The sequence below is a fragment of the Leuciscus leuciscus genome, assembly GCF_965113295.1.
Source record: "Leuciscus leuciscus genome assembly, chromosome: 8".
NCBI lineage: Eukaryota > Metazoa > Chordata > Actinopteri > Cypriniformes > Leuciscidae > Leuciscus > Leuciscus leuciscus.
In genome coordinates, this window is record NC_138732.1 from 21,615,982 (window position 1) to 21,632,498 (window position 16,517).

General features: G+C 37.6%; 1 protein-coding gene and 1 long non-coding RNA gene across 7 annotated transcripts in view; both read right to left on the bottom strand.

Annotated features, from left to right (window-relative positions):
* The window catches only part of tenm2a (teneurin transmembrane protein 2a), a 312,955-nt gene that overhangs the window by 196,535 nt on the left and 99,903 nt on the right, over positions 1-16,517 (bottom strand). The gene's annotated exons all lie outside the window — the stretch shown is intronic.
* On the bottom strand, positions 7,283-9,865 carry LOC309504271. 4 transcript variants are annotated; one of them, XR_014208034.1, is made up of 8 exons: positions 9,819-9,865; positions 9,669-9,729; positions 8,787-8,905; positions 8,365-8,662; positions 8,202-8,262; positions 7,943-8,036; positions 7,734-7,852; positions 7,283-7,626 (listed from the first exon to the last, which is right to left on the bottom strand). It is a non-coding gene; the product is annotated as an uncharacterized lncRNA (long non-coding RNA). The 4 variants fall into 4 exon arrangements; XR_014208035.1 differs by having other exon boundaries at positions 7,939-8,036; positions 9,669-9,858; XR_014208036.1 differs by having other exon boundaries at positions 9,669-9,856.

Consider the following 16,517-nt stretch of genomic DNA (forward strand, 5'->3'; position numbering starts at 1 on the left):
TGGAATGACTTAAGGGTGAGTAAATGATGACATTTTTTACTTTTGGGTGAACTAACCCATTAAGGGTTAAGGGAAGGGTCAACAGTGTAATTATATATTTGTAACTACGGGAAATAATTACAGCTGATATTACATGCAGGTAGTGTATTTTTAAGTACAATGCAAAAAAAAAATGTATGTACACAAGTGCACTATATCAAATGATTAATTTAAATGTTAGTACATAGCAGTTGAAGACACTTAATATAAAGTAGGACCATGCTTTTTTTCATTATTGTTATTAATTAATTAATTATTTATTCATTTGTCACAATATTTTTATGTTGTATAGAAGACTAGCTTACGAATTTGGGTTTGGAATGACATGAGGGTGGATAAATTATGAGTGAACTATTCCTGTAAGGAAGAGTAAAGAGTGTATTTCACACAGAAAAAAGAAAAGAAAGAAAAAAGCGTTATGGAAATGTAAATGAATTTAGTCATGTAGTACTGAGACAAATAACAAGGCTAAAAGATTGGTGGTGGTGGTGGTTAACAAAACAAGGGCAAGCTTGGTCTGTCACAGTGGCACCTTTGATCACAGAAATCTCAGTCTGGTCTCCTAGTCTCGAGGGCCTAAAGGAGAGTGTGTCTGAAACAGGTCACACGTCTGCAGCCCCTGAGACCCACCCGGTAAAAGCCTTTTTTTCAGAGTTGTAAATACAATTTAATGGAAGGAAAAGCCTGTCGTGGGTGTCGTTTTACAAGCCGTACACATTGCTTTCTCTATTATGTCTACTACAGGTCAGCCTAACCTGTCTTGCCTAGTGACCTTTTTGTTTAGTTTTTTTAGAAAGTATGAATTTAGCAAATGCAGAGGCATTTTGGGCTCTGTTGTAGGAAGACAAGAAATATCTGGGTTGCATTGACAACACCGGTCATATCATTTTTAACAGAAGTATGGGTTGTGATTAGATGCTTTCATCAAAGACATGCTCATTTAATGAGCAACCTGATGAAGAGAGAGAGGAGTGAAATCCACACCCACACACACACATATCCAAAAATAAAAGGCAAGAGAAGCTTTCATGTCTTCATGAACACGAACATTTGCTGCTCGAGGGGTCAAGTAGTTCATTAAACATCTTTCAATATGTCCCTTCACACCCGCAGAGACAGTGATGGGACAGTTTGTTATGAAATGTCACAAAGCATTGCTCAATATCTCAGTCATTTTAAAGGCAGTCTCACTGCATGAAAATTGGGATTTCCGACCCCGTAAACGGCCGTAAATCTCCTTAATTTTCGGCAGTTAACGACAATTTACAGCCTGTGGACCAAGCTTGCCTGTTCGTCTGTGCCGAATATTGTCGGAAACGAACCATGACGTATGCAGAGCGCTCGCGCCGGAGGTGTGAATGGCTCTAATTACCATATGAATAGTCAAGTCAAGTCAAGTCAAGTTTATTTGTATAGCGCTTTTCACAATACAGATTGCATCAAAGCAGCTTCACAGTATTAAATTTAAATAATACAACAAAGTTTGTTTCAAGAGGAATTTATTGATTGATAAAATTAAATTAAATATCCCCAAAATATCCCCAACTGAGCAAGCCAAAGGCAACAGTGGCAAGGAACCGAAAAACTCCAAGTGACCTAATGGTGTCCTAAAACTCCATCAGGTGCCTTAATGGAGAAAAAAAAAAAAACCTTGGGAGAACCCAGGCTCAGTCGGGGGCCAGTTCTCCTCTGGCATTGGATAGAGGCCGGATTGTAGTTTGAACTGTAGGATTATATGAATGCCTGGCTGAAGAGATGCGACTTTAATCTAGTTTTAAACTGGGAGAGCGAGTCTGAGCAACGAACAGTATCAGGAAGACTATTCCAGAGTTTTGGAGCCAAATGTGAAAATGCTCTCCCTCCTTTGGTGGTTCTGGATATCCTAGGTATGACCAAAAGCCTTGAATTTAGTGATCTCAAAGAGCGCGATGGATTATAGGGCGATAGAAGATCCGTTAAATAGACTGGAGCTAAGCCGTTTAGGGCTTTATAAGTCAGTAGCAATACCTTGTAATTAATACGGAACTTTATAGGTAACCAATGCAGTGATGATAAAATCGGTGTTATATGATCATATTTTCTTGATCTCGTAAGAACTCTAGCGGCGGCATTTTGGACTAACTGTAGCTTGTTTATTGAGGATGCAGGACAACCAGCTAATAAAGCATTACAGTAATCCAGTCTCGAGGTCATCAATGCATGAACTAACTTTTCTGCATCAGAAACTGATAGCATATTACGTAGCTTAGCAATGTTTCTAAGGTGGAAAAAGGCTGTTTTTGTAACATAAGAAATATGATTTTCAAAAGACAGGTTGCAATCGAGTATAACACCCAGGTCTTTTACTGTAGAGGATAAAGTAACAGGACATCCTATGATGTTAAAGTTGTATTGTGCGAGGTTTTGTGGGCGGTTTTTTGAACCGATAAGTATTACCTCTGTCTTGTCTGGATTTAATAAAAGAAAATTACGCGTCATCCAATCTTTTATATCTTTAACACACTCTGTCAATTTGGAAAATGTAGCGTTTTCATCCGGCCGTGATGAAATATATATTTGAGTGTCATCAGCATAACAATGGAAACTAATTCCATGTTTCCTTATAATATTTCCAAGTGGCATCATATATATTGAAAATAACAGAGGGCCTAATACAGATCCCTGCGGCACTCCATAGTTTACTGGAGTTATGATCGATTTTTCTCCATTTAAATAGACAAAATGGTAGCGGTCAGATAGGTATGATTTGAACCAGCTTAGTGCTTGTCCTTGAACACCAGTATAATTTTGTAGTCGATCTAAGAGTATTGTGTGATCTATAGTATCGAACGCAGCACTAAGATCAAGTAAAACTAGTATTGAGATACAGCCTTGGTCAGAAGCTAAAAGTAAATCATTTGTGATTTTAACGAGCGCAGTTTCAGTGCTATGATGCGGTCTGAATCCAGACTGAAACTTTTCATAGATATCATTTTGTTGCAAGAAAGAGCCCAGTTGAGCGGACACCACTTTTTCTAATATTTTAGACATAAATGGAAGATTTGAAATGGGTCTATAATTTGCTAGATTATTATGATCTAATTGTGGTTTCTTAATGAGAGGTTTTATAACTGCCAGTTTAAATGTTCTTGGAACATGACCTAAAGATAAAGACGAGTTAATAATATTGAGGAGAGGCTCTTCCACTACAGATAACACTTCTTTCAGTAGTTTAGTTGGTATAGGATCTAATAAACATGTTGTTGTTTTAGATGAAGTGATAAGTTTATTTAACTCTTTTTGTTCTATAGTTGTAAAGCACTGTAATTGTTCTTTCGGGGTGATAATTGAAGCTGAATTGTAAGGCGCGATTGAAGATTGAACGTTTATAATTGTGGTTCTGATGCTTTCTATTTTCTCAGTGAAGAAGTTCATGAAATCATTACTACTGAACTGTAACGGGATATTTTGTTCGGGTGACGTCTGTTTATTTGTTAGTCTAGCCACGGTGTTAAATAGAAACCTTGGATTGTTTTGGTTGTTTTCTATTAGTTTGCGGAGGTGCTCAGCCCTGGCAGCTTTTAGGGCCTTTTTATAACGTGACATACTGTCTTTCCACGCGATTCTAAAGACCTCTAAATTAGTTTGTTTCCATTTACGCTCTAAAATACGGGTTTCTCTCTTTAAAACATGCGTAGTATTGTTATACCATGGTGCTTTATATTTCTCTCTGACCTTTTTTAATTTAATAGGTGCAACCACATCCAATGTTCTAGAGAGAATGGTGCTCATAGTGCTAGTTAGTTCTTCTAGTTCATCTGTTTGTTTGGGTTCAGGCAGCAGCTGAGACAGATTAGATAAGCAATTTGAGAAATTATCTATGGTGGATGGGAGGATTGTTCTGCCTGGTTGATAACGCGACGCCGCATGACATATTACAGCAGTACGTAATATGCAAGTTACCATGTAGTGATCAGTGACTTCATCACTTTGTGGAATGATATCTATATCGGTTGGATCGGTTCCGTGTGATATAATTAAATCGAGTGTATGATTAAGACGATGAGTTGGTCCGGTGACGTTTTGCTTGACCCCAAATGAATTTAATAAATCTGTAAACGCAGCTCCTAACGCATCATTTGGATTATCTACGTGTATGTTAAAATCTCCAACAATTAATGCTTTATCGACATTGACTAATAGGTCTGAGAGAAAATCTGCAAACTCTTTTAGGAAATCAGCGTAAGGCCCTGGCGGTCTATATACGGTAGCCAAGGCTAGAGATAATAGGGATGTTTTTCTAACATCTAAGAGCGTAACATTTAGTACAAGTACTTCAAATGAAATAAACTTATAACCCGTTTTCTGAGTAACATTTAGAATATCTTTATAAATGGTTGCAACACCTCCGCCACGGCCAATCAGACGGGGCTCATGCTTATAACAGTATCCAGGAGGAGTAGACTCATTAATACCGAAATAATCATTTGGTTTAAGCCAGGTTTCAGTAAGGCAAAGTACATCGAAGCTATTATCTGTGACTATTTCATTTACAATAACTGCCTTAGGTGTGAGTGATCTAATGTTTAGAAGACCTAGCTTTAGAAATAGTTTTTGTTTACTAATAGCAACATTTTCTGTTTTAATAACAATTAGATTTTTCCTAGATCCTGCATTAGATTTATTATTTGATCTCACTAAACGAGGAATAGACACGGTTTCTATGCAATGTTCTACACTAGTATTTATATCAGTTGAATTGGTGCAGCAAAGACTATGATTTGGACTTTTGGTTACTAGTCAAAGGGTATTTAACATTTTGGAGATGTTATCTGACAGAAGATCCGCTCCGAATCTGCTTGGGTGTAAGCCATCAGCACGGAAAAGCCTAGGACGCTCCCAAAACAGATTCCAATTATTTACAAAGAGCAGTTTCTGCTCATTGCACCATGACATTAACCATTCATTTAGCGCAAATAATCTGCTGAACTTTTCATGCCCTAGTCGGTACGTGGGAAGCGGTCCTGACACAATGATCGTTGTTTCAGGCGATGTGCTGCGTACCGTATCGATTAGATTCCTGAAGTCTTTCTTCAGAATCTCCGTCTGGCGCAGCCTGATGTCGTTCACTCCCGCGTGCAGGACCACAGTTCCGACGCGCTCGTCACCGTTCAGGATCTCGGGAACGCGAGCAGCGATTTCAGAAACACGAGCACCAGGGAAGCAGTGACTTTGCACCTTACTTGTACCTAACGTAGCGTGTACGTGCCGAACGATGGAATCGCCGATGATCACAGCATCGCGTTCTGTTTCGCGTAGAGGGGAGAAGCGGTTTTGTGTCGATAACTCGAAAACCGGGAGGGTCGGAGAAAGTCTTGGTCTAAACCTGACTCGCGTCTTCCGCTGCGGAACCACCCAGGCTTCGTGGTGGCGTGTTGGAGCCGGAGTGAACGAGACCATGGCTGATTGCGACCGATGCTGAGGAACGCACGGAGTAGACGCGGTCGGAGTCAGCGGGTTAGTAACGTTAAACACTGATTTGTGTGCGTCGGCGCGTGATGTTTCAAGAGCCAAACACCGGTCTCTCAGCTCGGCCTGTCTCAATAAAAGGTTGTGGATCTGTTTCTCAACAGCTTCCAGCTCAGACTGCAGTGCGTGAAGCTCAAATGTGTCCTCACCTGCACCAAGCGGTAGACTACTTACATCTGATATATTCGCCATTTTAACAGATGGACAGTGAGTTAGCAACGAAGCTACCAGTGATGCTATCAATATTAATACTAATTTATATTATAAGTTTGTTTGTAAATGAGTGTGGAGAAGACGCGTTCAGCCGTGATCCACGGACGTAACCTTTAAGAGTATGCAGCGTTGGATCACTAATAGGCTTGAGACGCGTCTGCTCAACAGTCCGCGTTGTAACTATGAGGTTTTTTAGTGGTAGGGGTGTAGAGTAGACGCACGATAGGCGAAAAAAAAGTGTTTGTTTATAAGTGAGTGTGGAGAAGACGCGTTCAGCCGTGATCCACGGACGTAACCTTTAAGAGTATGCAGCGTTGGATCACTAATAGGCTTGAGACGCGTCTGCTCAACAGTCCGCGTTGTAACAATGAGGTTTGAGCAGTAGTGCTTCTCAGTGAGGAAGAGTAGAAAATGTTCGTTGTAAGCGGGTTTAAAGAGAAAAATCAAGAATTATAAATCAGATCGATAGAGCTCCAAAAACAACAACGCATTCAGACGCAACGCATGATAATGACAGGACAAGACATTATTCACCGTGTTTGTTGAGTGTTTCTTATTCACCTGAGCTTTTATGAACTCAAAGGCGCGAGAGAAAATAAATAAATAAAAATAGCTGAGCGCAAGGGTGGCGCGTTAACAGGCTAGCGAATTACTAGCGTGTTATGCGTCAGGGTTGGGTAAGCTGTATTTAGTAGTAATATAAACAACTAGAAATTGTAGTAAATGATGGTTCAAAACAAGGAAATACGAGGCTAAGACGGAGCTTACAGCTCCGAAGCAAACACACTCACAGCAGGCAGCGAGAAAAATCAAGAATTATAAATCAAATCGATAGAGCTCCAAAAACAACGCATTCAGACGCGACGCATGATAATAACAGGACAAGACATTACTCACCGTGTTTGTTGAGTGATTCTTACTCACCTGAGCTTTTATGAACTCAAAGGCGCGAGCGCGCGAGAGACATATAAATAAATAAAAATAGCTGAGCGCACGGGTGGCGCGTTAGCAGGCTAGCGAATTACTACCGTGTTGTGCTAGTAGCAACGGAAGCCAGCGATGTTGGGCAAGCCGTATTTAGTAGTAGTATAAACAACTAGAAATTGTAGTAAATTCTGGTTCAAAACAAGGAAATACGAGGCTAAGACGGAGCTTACAGCACCGAAGCAAAAACACTCACGGCAGACAGGAGCAATCGAAAAATCGAGCAATGCAGAATAGCAGCTCCCGCCAGAGAAAGGCTTGAATTTCCTCACTCACTATTGGTTGAACCCACGTGGTTTAAACAAGAAAAATCACTCGTGATTGGTTGGCAGATCTGTTACTATTGGTCACCCTCGCTCATTAAAAATTCAAAAAATTATAATATTCATATAAATAATAATATATAAATTATTTTTTTATATTCATAATATGCTATTCTGTGGTATACTCATGTCATTGTTAACCTATGGACTACACTATTATTACCATCAAGGACATGAATTTATAAAGGAAAGGAAAATTTGCCAGGGACATGCTGTTTATTCAAAGAAAGAGCTTTATTAGCACAAACACAAAACAATATACACCTATGTACAAAGCATAGATCATCTGCACACACAACAAATTGGAAGCTCAGTGTCTGTTTTCATCTTCGGAGCTGTAGGTGACTAGCGGCGTTCTCTCTGAATTCGATCCACTTTGAAAACGTCTGTGGTGCGTTGCCCTGTATTTAGGAGTCGCCTCTAATCTCGACTGCAGCGTAGCACAGAGCTCTGTGAGCTCCTGGCTGGTGGTTGAACTTCATCGGACATCAGATCTATGGTGGCGCACTTCCAAATGCCCACGTCATCCTCACCTAGCACACCGTCTCGCTTCTAGCAGCTGTAAAAACAACCAATACAGACAATCAGTACTGTGATGCACTGTGTATGGACACAAAACATCTATTAATGCACGTGAAAAATAGTCACATTGACTAAAAATCTTACCCTCTTTCTTCTCGCTCGACTCCGAGCTGAACTCTTCACAGCTTCGGCCTGCAGTGCCAGATCTGGTTGTTTGTACCTGAAGCTCCTGCGTACTGTCTCGTAGTATGTCTTACAGGCAGCTGGAAAACAATTAAATTAGAGTGATATGAATAAAAACAACTCAAGTCACAGTAAAATGAAACAAGGAGAAAATAGTAAAAGTTACTTACAATGTTGTCATGATCAGCGTCATGAAAATCTGGACTTGCAGACATAGCTCTGAGTAAATGTGAGGTTACGCCCTCGTTATGAGGCGAGGTTACTCTATGGAAACAAAATGTATGACTAAGATCGTAAACTATAACGGATCTATTTTCTTATACAAGAGAATGAAAGCATATTCTTTGAATCTTACCTTTAAAATGTTTGTAAGTTTTTATGAAAGTAAAAAAATAAAAGAATGTAAGATTCTTTTTTTTTTTTTTTTACCTTGATCCAGTTCGTAGCGCCCACAATTTGTCTCAGAGTTGTGAAGATGGCATACGGCTTCCTGTAAATTACAGGATTATTTACAATTATTAAACAAATAATAGCCATCAATCCCATGACCTCTTGCTTTATGATGAAATCATGAAAAACAGAATATTCTTACATTTCACAAGGCCTGACAAAATACAGCTGCAGGTAACTAGCGGCATTCTGTCTGAATTCGGTCCATTTTGCAGACGTCTATGGTGCGTTGCCCTGTACTTTGGAGTCGCCTCTAATCTCGACTGCAGCGTGGCACAGAGCTCTGTGAGCTCCTGGCTGCGACAGGACGGAGGTCGCACAATCCATCCAGACACCCCGCCAACGATGCCGTCTTCCTCATCAGACATCAGGTCTATGGTAGCACACTTCCGAAGGCCCACCTCATCCTCAGCTAGCACACTCTGTCTCGCTTTTAGCAGCTGTTAAAACCAATAAAGACAATCAATACTGCGCAATGCACTGCGTATGGACAACACACATCTATTAATGCACCTGAAAAATAGTCACATTGACCAAAAACGAATCTAATCTAATAAATCTTACCGTCTTTCTTCTCGCTCGACTCCGAGCTGAATTCACCACAGCTTCCGCCTGCAATGCAAGATCTGGTTGTTTGTACCTGAAGCTCCTGCGCATTGTCGTGTAATATGTCTTTAAGGCAGCTGGAAAACAATTAATTGAGAGTGATATTAATAAGAACAACATAAGTCACAGTAAAATTAATAAGAACAACATAAGTCACAGTAAAATTAAACAAAGGAGAAAAAATGCAACCGGGTGAAATTGCAGAAATACACACCGGAAGCAAACTATGCTTTTTGAAATTGGGGTTTTATTCTGACTGCTGTTTAAAATAAGTGACAGCGGTCAATGGAAGCATGTGCAATTAAACAGATAAAAGTCTGATTAAGAAAAAAGTTTGCCTTGTTTGAAGAGATTTCACATGAAAAAAATAGATTTCACTAGTTAAAAAAAAAAAAAAAAAAAAAAAAGAAATTGTAGAAACAGTTTACAGTAAATTTGAAGATGACAATCAAATGTCACAAAAAGCTTAACCAGTGGATCAATGCCCAAATCCACAGAATACTTAACTCAATTCAAACTGAAATGCAGTGTAATACACTGCAACTGGTCAGATTTAAATTGATTTCTCCAAACCAAAATATGTTAGGCTACAATTAAATACGATAACACAAACTGGAATACTGCAGTGGCTGAGGTAACTTAGGCATAAGTTACAAGAGAAATAAAAGCACTTTAACAAAGCCACAACCCACGTTTAATCATGCCATGCGGAACCAGAAATATGCATTTAACCATAAAGTTATACTGTATAATCACAGAATATAGATTCAACTCATTAACAGATTTATCAAATAAACATGCCATCAGTAATTTCCCCCATAAACCATAAAACGTACATACCCAATCCTTTACCGTCCGATCACCACGAGGTTCCCTCGTCACACATGCGCTCCAAATGAATCTATAAACAAAAATGTACACATCAAATGTTCTTTTAACTTCGCTTCACAACTTATTTGTGCATATTAAAGATATTGGAGTAATATTTACCAAGAAAGAAGAACGTATAACACAGAATCCGATCGATGCACGCACCGCCATGGAGCTCTCCTGAACAATGAAAAATGGCTGCCGTTCTCTGGTCGCGCGCACGCGTCCAGCACAAGTGAATAGTATCGCGAGAAGAGAGGGATTTCTTAAAGGGGCCACAAACATTTTTAATGCAAAATAGAAACGAGGTACATTTTATGTAAACAACTCTAATCGTAGTTGTAACTCTATATGTACAGTAGGCATAATTCTTGTCATTGCGTATGTGTATGCAGCATGAGTCAAATACAATCTTCTGTTCGTGTTGTATTATGCACAGTGGTTGGGCTCTAAGAGATTGTGATGCTGTTTGCATGGAATGCACATTTTACCTTTGTGGCAAAGCCTGATTGAAATTAATTGTTGAAATAAATGGTTTTGTGTCTTTTTTACATAACATTGGCTATTGCTAATGACACATAGTAACTAATCTAGCTACTTTCATTAAATATATCAATTTAAGCTAAAATGTAAGAGGGTCATTCTATGAAAATGTCAATTTTTCTGTCCCTAGCCTTTACAGAAATATTACACTTAAAAAACACTTTAGGGTTACAATTTCTTTACATTTTAAAATAAAACAATATGTTATTTGAACAATTACACCCTCTTGAGCCATCAATGTGGCAATATTTGATTTTTATGAATTATATAGAATTTCAAGCACCACAGAAGTGCTCGTCCCCACAGTCATGTACAGAGGGAAAATGCTTTATTTTGAGGTCAATAACAGATTTTTACACCATTTAAAATACAATAATGTATACATAACTATCAAATATATTATGTAAATGATATATATAAAAAAAATGCAGAATACATATTATAAAATTTATAATGAAAGTAGTGGTCCCCTGGAGTTGTGTCACTGGTGTTACCGTTAAACAAAAATCTCTTATTTTGAAATAAAAATCACACTGCTATAGCTTATGTTTGTATGCAGGCCTACGGAATTTATATTCACAATACTTAATAACTAATATTATTTTATTGCATTTATATTAGTTGTTTGAAGAGTTACAAAAAAGCGGTCGGTCTTAACACAAGTTTCAGCCGGCAAGTCGGTCGGACTAAAAGGGGGAAAAAATAAATAATTGGGTCGGTAGGCTACTAAATTGACAGGGTCGGCCGGGTTACGGCAAACAAGAATATTTTTAAGGATGGCCTTAGACTATTGTAACTCACTTTATTTTGGGCTATCTCAGGCCTCTCTCTCTCGTCTACAGCTAGTTCAAAACGCAGCGGCTAGACTTCTCACCGGGACACGCAAATATGAGTCGATCACCCCTATTTTATTCAAACTCCACTGGCTACCTGTCACATTCAGGATTGATTTTAAAATTTTACTATTTGTGTATAAAGCTCTTAACAAACCGGCCCCCCAATATCTGACCAAACTCCTCTGCCCGTACACTCCATCTCGTACTTTGAGATCCAGTGATCACTGTCTTCTCATCGTGCCCAGATCCAGACTTAAAAAACGAGGCGACTGCACTTTTGCGACTGCAGGCCCAAAACTTTGGAACAGTCTACCCCTCTATATCAGACTAGCTCCCTCAATTTCCATCTTCAAAACATCCTTGAAAACTTTTAATACCCCTTGACACAACTATTTTTTTTTTTTTTAATTGTCCTGTTTCTGCCCTCCATTTTATCTATTGCCCTGTACAGCACTTTGGTCAGCCTTGGCTGTTTTTAATTTTGCGTTATAAATAAATATTGTATTTTTTTTTTGAATTAAGTTAATACCTTTGAGTCACCTGGGATAAAACTCCCCCTGCTACCCTCATTTGCATTTGTAAAGCTCACAGCAGTCTCATTTACATGTTAAAGCATTAGAGGGAGGGGGGTCACGGGGCAAGCAAGTCCCACGTCAATTTCCGACAATTTCCGACAGTTTGTAGTGTTGCCTGTAAATTGCCGTTTGCAGTCGTAAACCTGAACTTCCACGACAATCTACAGCGCCGGTAACTGTCGAAAATCCCACTTTTCATGCAGTGAGATCTGTTTTGACTTTTTCTTATCACAACTTAAAATGCAGACACAACTATAATAAGCCATTTGTATGTTGATTTCCCTGAAAAGTGTAAATATAGCAACATTCGCTCAAACAGTGGCATGACTTTGGTTTAAAATATCTGTTTATCCAACCAACACAAAGGCAGAATGTTTGGGAAAACTTTTTTTTTAAAATAATCATTGCAAAATCCATAATCATGCAATTCTATTTGTTGCCACCGTTTTTAAACTGAAATATAAAAAATGTGGCTGTGATGATAGAAGTAGCTTGTTCAGTGTCATACAATGTTTACCTCCGTGTTGATTATTCAGCTAACAAAACATAAAATATGCCTTTCCACAATTTTAGCTGATAAAAACAAAGTCTATTAAAAAAACAAAAAAAACAATGCCTCACCTCTTGCATTTGCAGCTGATAAATAACTAATGAAAAACGATTCTTGAATATTCAGCCAATGAATACAAATAACTAAATAATTAATTAACAAAGACCCCACCTCTTGATTTTGCAGCTAACAAATAAATAATTGAATGAACCAATAAATACATAATTTACTAAATAACAGCAAAAAAAAAAAAAAAAAAAAAACTTCTTGCATTTTCAGCTGATGAATCAATGAAAAAAATGCCTTTTTTGCATATATGCAGCAAACAAATAAATAAATTACAGAAATCTCACTTTTTAGATTTTCAGCTGGAATGAATGAATGAATGAACGAATGAACGAATGAACGAATGAATGAATGAATGAATGAATGAATGAATGAATGAATGAACGAATGAACGAATGAATGAATGAATGAATGAATGAATGAATGAATGAATGAATGAATGAATGAACGAACGAACGAACGAACGAACGAACGAACGAACGAACGAACGAACGACATTAAGGTACCGTTGCACAATGTCCCTCAAAATCAGCACTGGAAAGTCCCCCGATTCTGTGTGGGGCCTAGGCATGGCCTATGATACTACTACATATCAAATGGACTGTTACTAGCCTCATTTTCATTCACATCAAACTGAGTTATGTCCCTTATCTCACAGACTCCACAGTTACTCAGAGATGAACAACATTTCAATCTGGTTTTAGCTGGGTTGTGTATGTGAACAGCTGTTCAACCACCCTGCAGCAAATGGACCCTAAAGCCTGCACAACCCTTCTGGTCCTACACTCCTCACATCAGTCCCCTCCTCTTCCCTCTCTGTCAGGGCAGAGTCCATATTGTGCTGCTGTCCTCTAAACACTGCGTTGCCTCTCACACAGCCCGCAGGAAGCCTTAAGCAAACACACACACACACACACATGCAAATAGACACTCTGTGTGCATGATGATAATCCCTACATGTGCTGTCATCTAAAGAACTGCCTGTTCTATATATCTCAAATACCACAACAGATTTCAGTTAGGAAGGTTATCTGCATTTGCATGTTTGGGTACATGTGTACAGTATGTGTCCCTTTATACAAATGTGATTGTAAGGCTGAGTATGTATTGTACTGTACAATTCCAGAAGATAGTTTAGTATTAATTATGTTAAAGTATCTATTCATTATTTTTATTTCACTTTTATTTTTATATCTTCAGTTTTAAATTCAATTAATCAATTTTAGTAATTGTATGTTCTTTTGTCATCTTTATTAGTTTTTGTGTTATTTTATATAGGTTTTAATTTAGATGTTTTATTTCAGTTTTATTATTATTAGTAGTAGTAGTAGTAGTAGTAGTACTTTAACTTTAACTCAAATTATTTCAATTAGTTGCCAATGTAAGATTTCAAAAAAAAAGTTTAGTTTTTTTCTATTTTACTTTATTTTACCGATCTTTTATTTTATTTTATTTTTTTCAAAATAGTTTTAGTCAATAACAACACTGCTACTTCCATGTACTTCCCTGCTAAACCGACCAGCATGAATTGCCATGCTTGAGTGGAAGGATGGATTATGTCTCGGGCTAATGGGGTCAGTGCTGTGGGACCCCTGACTGCCAGGGACACCAAGCTGAAGACCCACAGTGGCCTGGCACCCAGAAACAAAGCACTGCAAGTGTAAAATTAATACAGGCAATCAGCACTTGAATGGATGCCAATGACTGCTGGCACAATGTGAAATACATGAATACAGATTGTTGTCACCTTTGTTTTAAATACAGGGTGTGTTCTTTCTAGTAAGTGTGACAATGTCTTGCAGTTGCTACATTATTACTTATCTTTTTAATGTAATTTCTTATTAATGACAAAAATGTTATGTTCAGCAATTTCAACTTTCTGTTCCAACTTTAAAGCCTTATACATGAATATTGTCCAGTAGACATGGATTAAATACAAACACTGACACAAACAACAATAAATAAGACTATTGACTTTAGTCAGGTTAGACGCCATACTGAATTCAACACGGATGAAAATAAGTCTTACAGTCTTTACAATGGCACACACTATATAAAAGACCTAGATCACAAAATTATTTCATGGTGAAATTCTGAAAGTTTTTTGGAAAGACGTTTCATCATCTGAACAATTGGAATGCTGTTAAACAACAGTACAACCTATTGAACAGTACAACCCCTTGTTTTCATTCCTGTCAAAAAATTAAAGGTGATGTATGTAATATATTGACTGTACTAATTCTTAAAAATACCAAATATGTTTGCAGATATTTAGGAAACATGCTAAGTTCACATACTAGTTTCTCTGAAAAACACTGCTACAGCAAGTTGTTCTACTTCGCAATGTGCGTTCCGTGTCAGAATGTTTGTTTTGGTCTGTTTAAAAAAAAAAATAATAATCTGTCATTAATTACTCACCCAAACCTGTAACAGTTTTGTGAATTTTATGAAAGACTTCTGTCCCTCAACTGACAATCCATGCAACTCTTTGACATTTCAAAAGTTTCATAAATATCTGGCAAAAGTAATCCATATGAATCAAGTGGTTTAATCACATTCATCAAGGCATATCAGATATGGTAAATGGAAGCTCAAGCATGCCTTCTTGATGTGAGAGAACCAATGTGTGTTCCCGTGTATTATGCAGCATGTTTGAGCTTTCACAAGAACCAATGAGGTTTGTTCTCACGCATCAAGCAAGTACGATTGAGCTTCTGTTTAATGTTCACTGACCAACATTTATATGTCTAAAAAGCCTAAATTCAATCAGTTCATCATATAAAGCGTGTCTCTTTTTTATTTTTTGGGTGAACTAACCCTTTAAATACAATGTTTTTTTGTTTTTTATCAGCCAGTGGTCAAGACATACTGTATAAAAAAATAAAAATAAAAAAAAAGTTAGAATTACAAGAGGCTAAAGTCACAATTCTTCATGTTTATGGGGTAATCTTAAGAAATAAAGTCAGAATTGAGAAACAATGAATAAAAATGAAATCAAAGTTATAAGTCACACCAGCACACAAATAATATAAATTAGTAATTAGTTGCAACTGCACAAAAGCCACAGTTACAAAATAATATAATGTCCTCTCTGGCAGAAACAGTATGTGGGGTGACAAAAGGAGGCCTAAAACAGGCTTGTGCCCCTGGCTCTTGCAGGACAATAATCCATCCTGGCATACAGTATGTATACACCCAAAAGTGTGAGATTGGGTGAGACAGAGGTACACAACATTCCCGCCAACAAATTCTGTGACACATCATCCTCTGCATTTGACAACAACCAAGCTTCTATGGAAACGCATACATTTCTTACATATTCTACACCGATCCATTTCGAACAGCTTTGACTGTGGTCACAATTAATTTTCCACTTTCTGTTTCCATTTTTCACCATCTGGGAGCTTCAAGAGCTTGCATCAGAGAAAAGGCCTGTGGCCCTTCCTATGCGTAGGAGGCTATATCAGTGGAAGTGCACATAGGATTAGCTGGGTTCACAGGAGTGTTTAATTAACTGTGCATTAGTTTAAGAGGAGGGACTATTCATATGGTATAGAATGTTCAAAGGATTTAGCAGAAGTGGCTATTCATCTTTAATAGGGAAGTAAATAACTTATCGATTCATGAGAAAGGTGAAAGGACTAATACATTGATTGGCAGTGAGGTGAAGGTGGTCAACCAGAGCCAAGGGCTTTGGAGTCAACTATTAATTGTTGGCTGCGTGTGTGTAATGACCAAATCATCTATAATAGGAGTCAACGAAACACCTCATTGACTGCAAACAAAGGCATATGTGCAGTTTTGTAAATAAACACAAAAATACTGGTCGTACAATGTAGAAATCCAATCTGCCAATCCTAAATGTTTAGGTTGTAGTCTTTAGTTCTACACATGGTCACTGTTTAATATAAATAGTATGAATCTTAAATTATATCTTAAATATACTTTTTTTTTTTTTTTTTGCCTGGTAAATTGATCAAAAGTACCAATACATTTATATTGTTACAAAAAATATATTAATATCATCACAGCTGCAGCTTTGCAAAATTGATCAAAAGTACCAATACATTTACATTGTTACCAAAAAATATATAAAAAAATAATAATAATTCATATAATATCAGCCTTGCAAACACTGTAATAAGAGAACACTGATATCTTTCAAATCTGTAAATAATGACCATGATTTACAATATGACTGCCAAGGCTGACTTTTAAGCAAGTAGCAGTAAAGTTACCATTTAGAAAA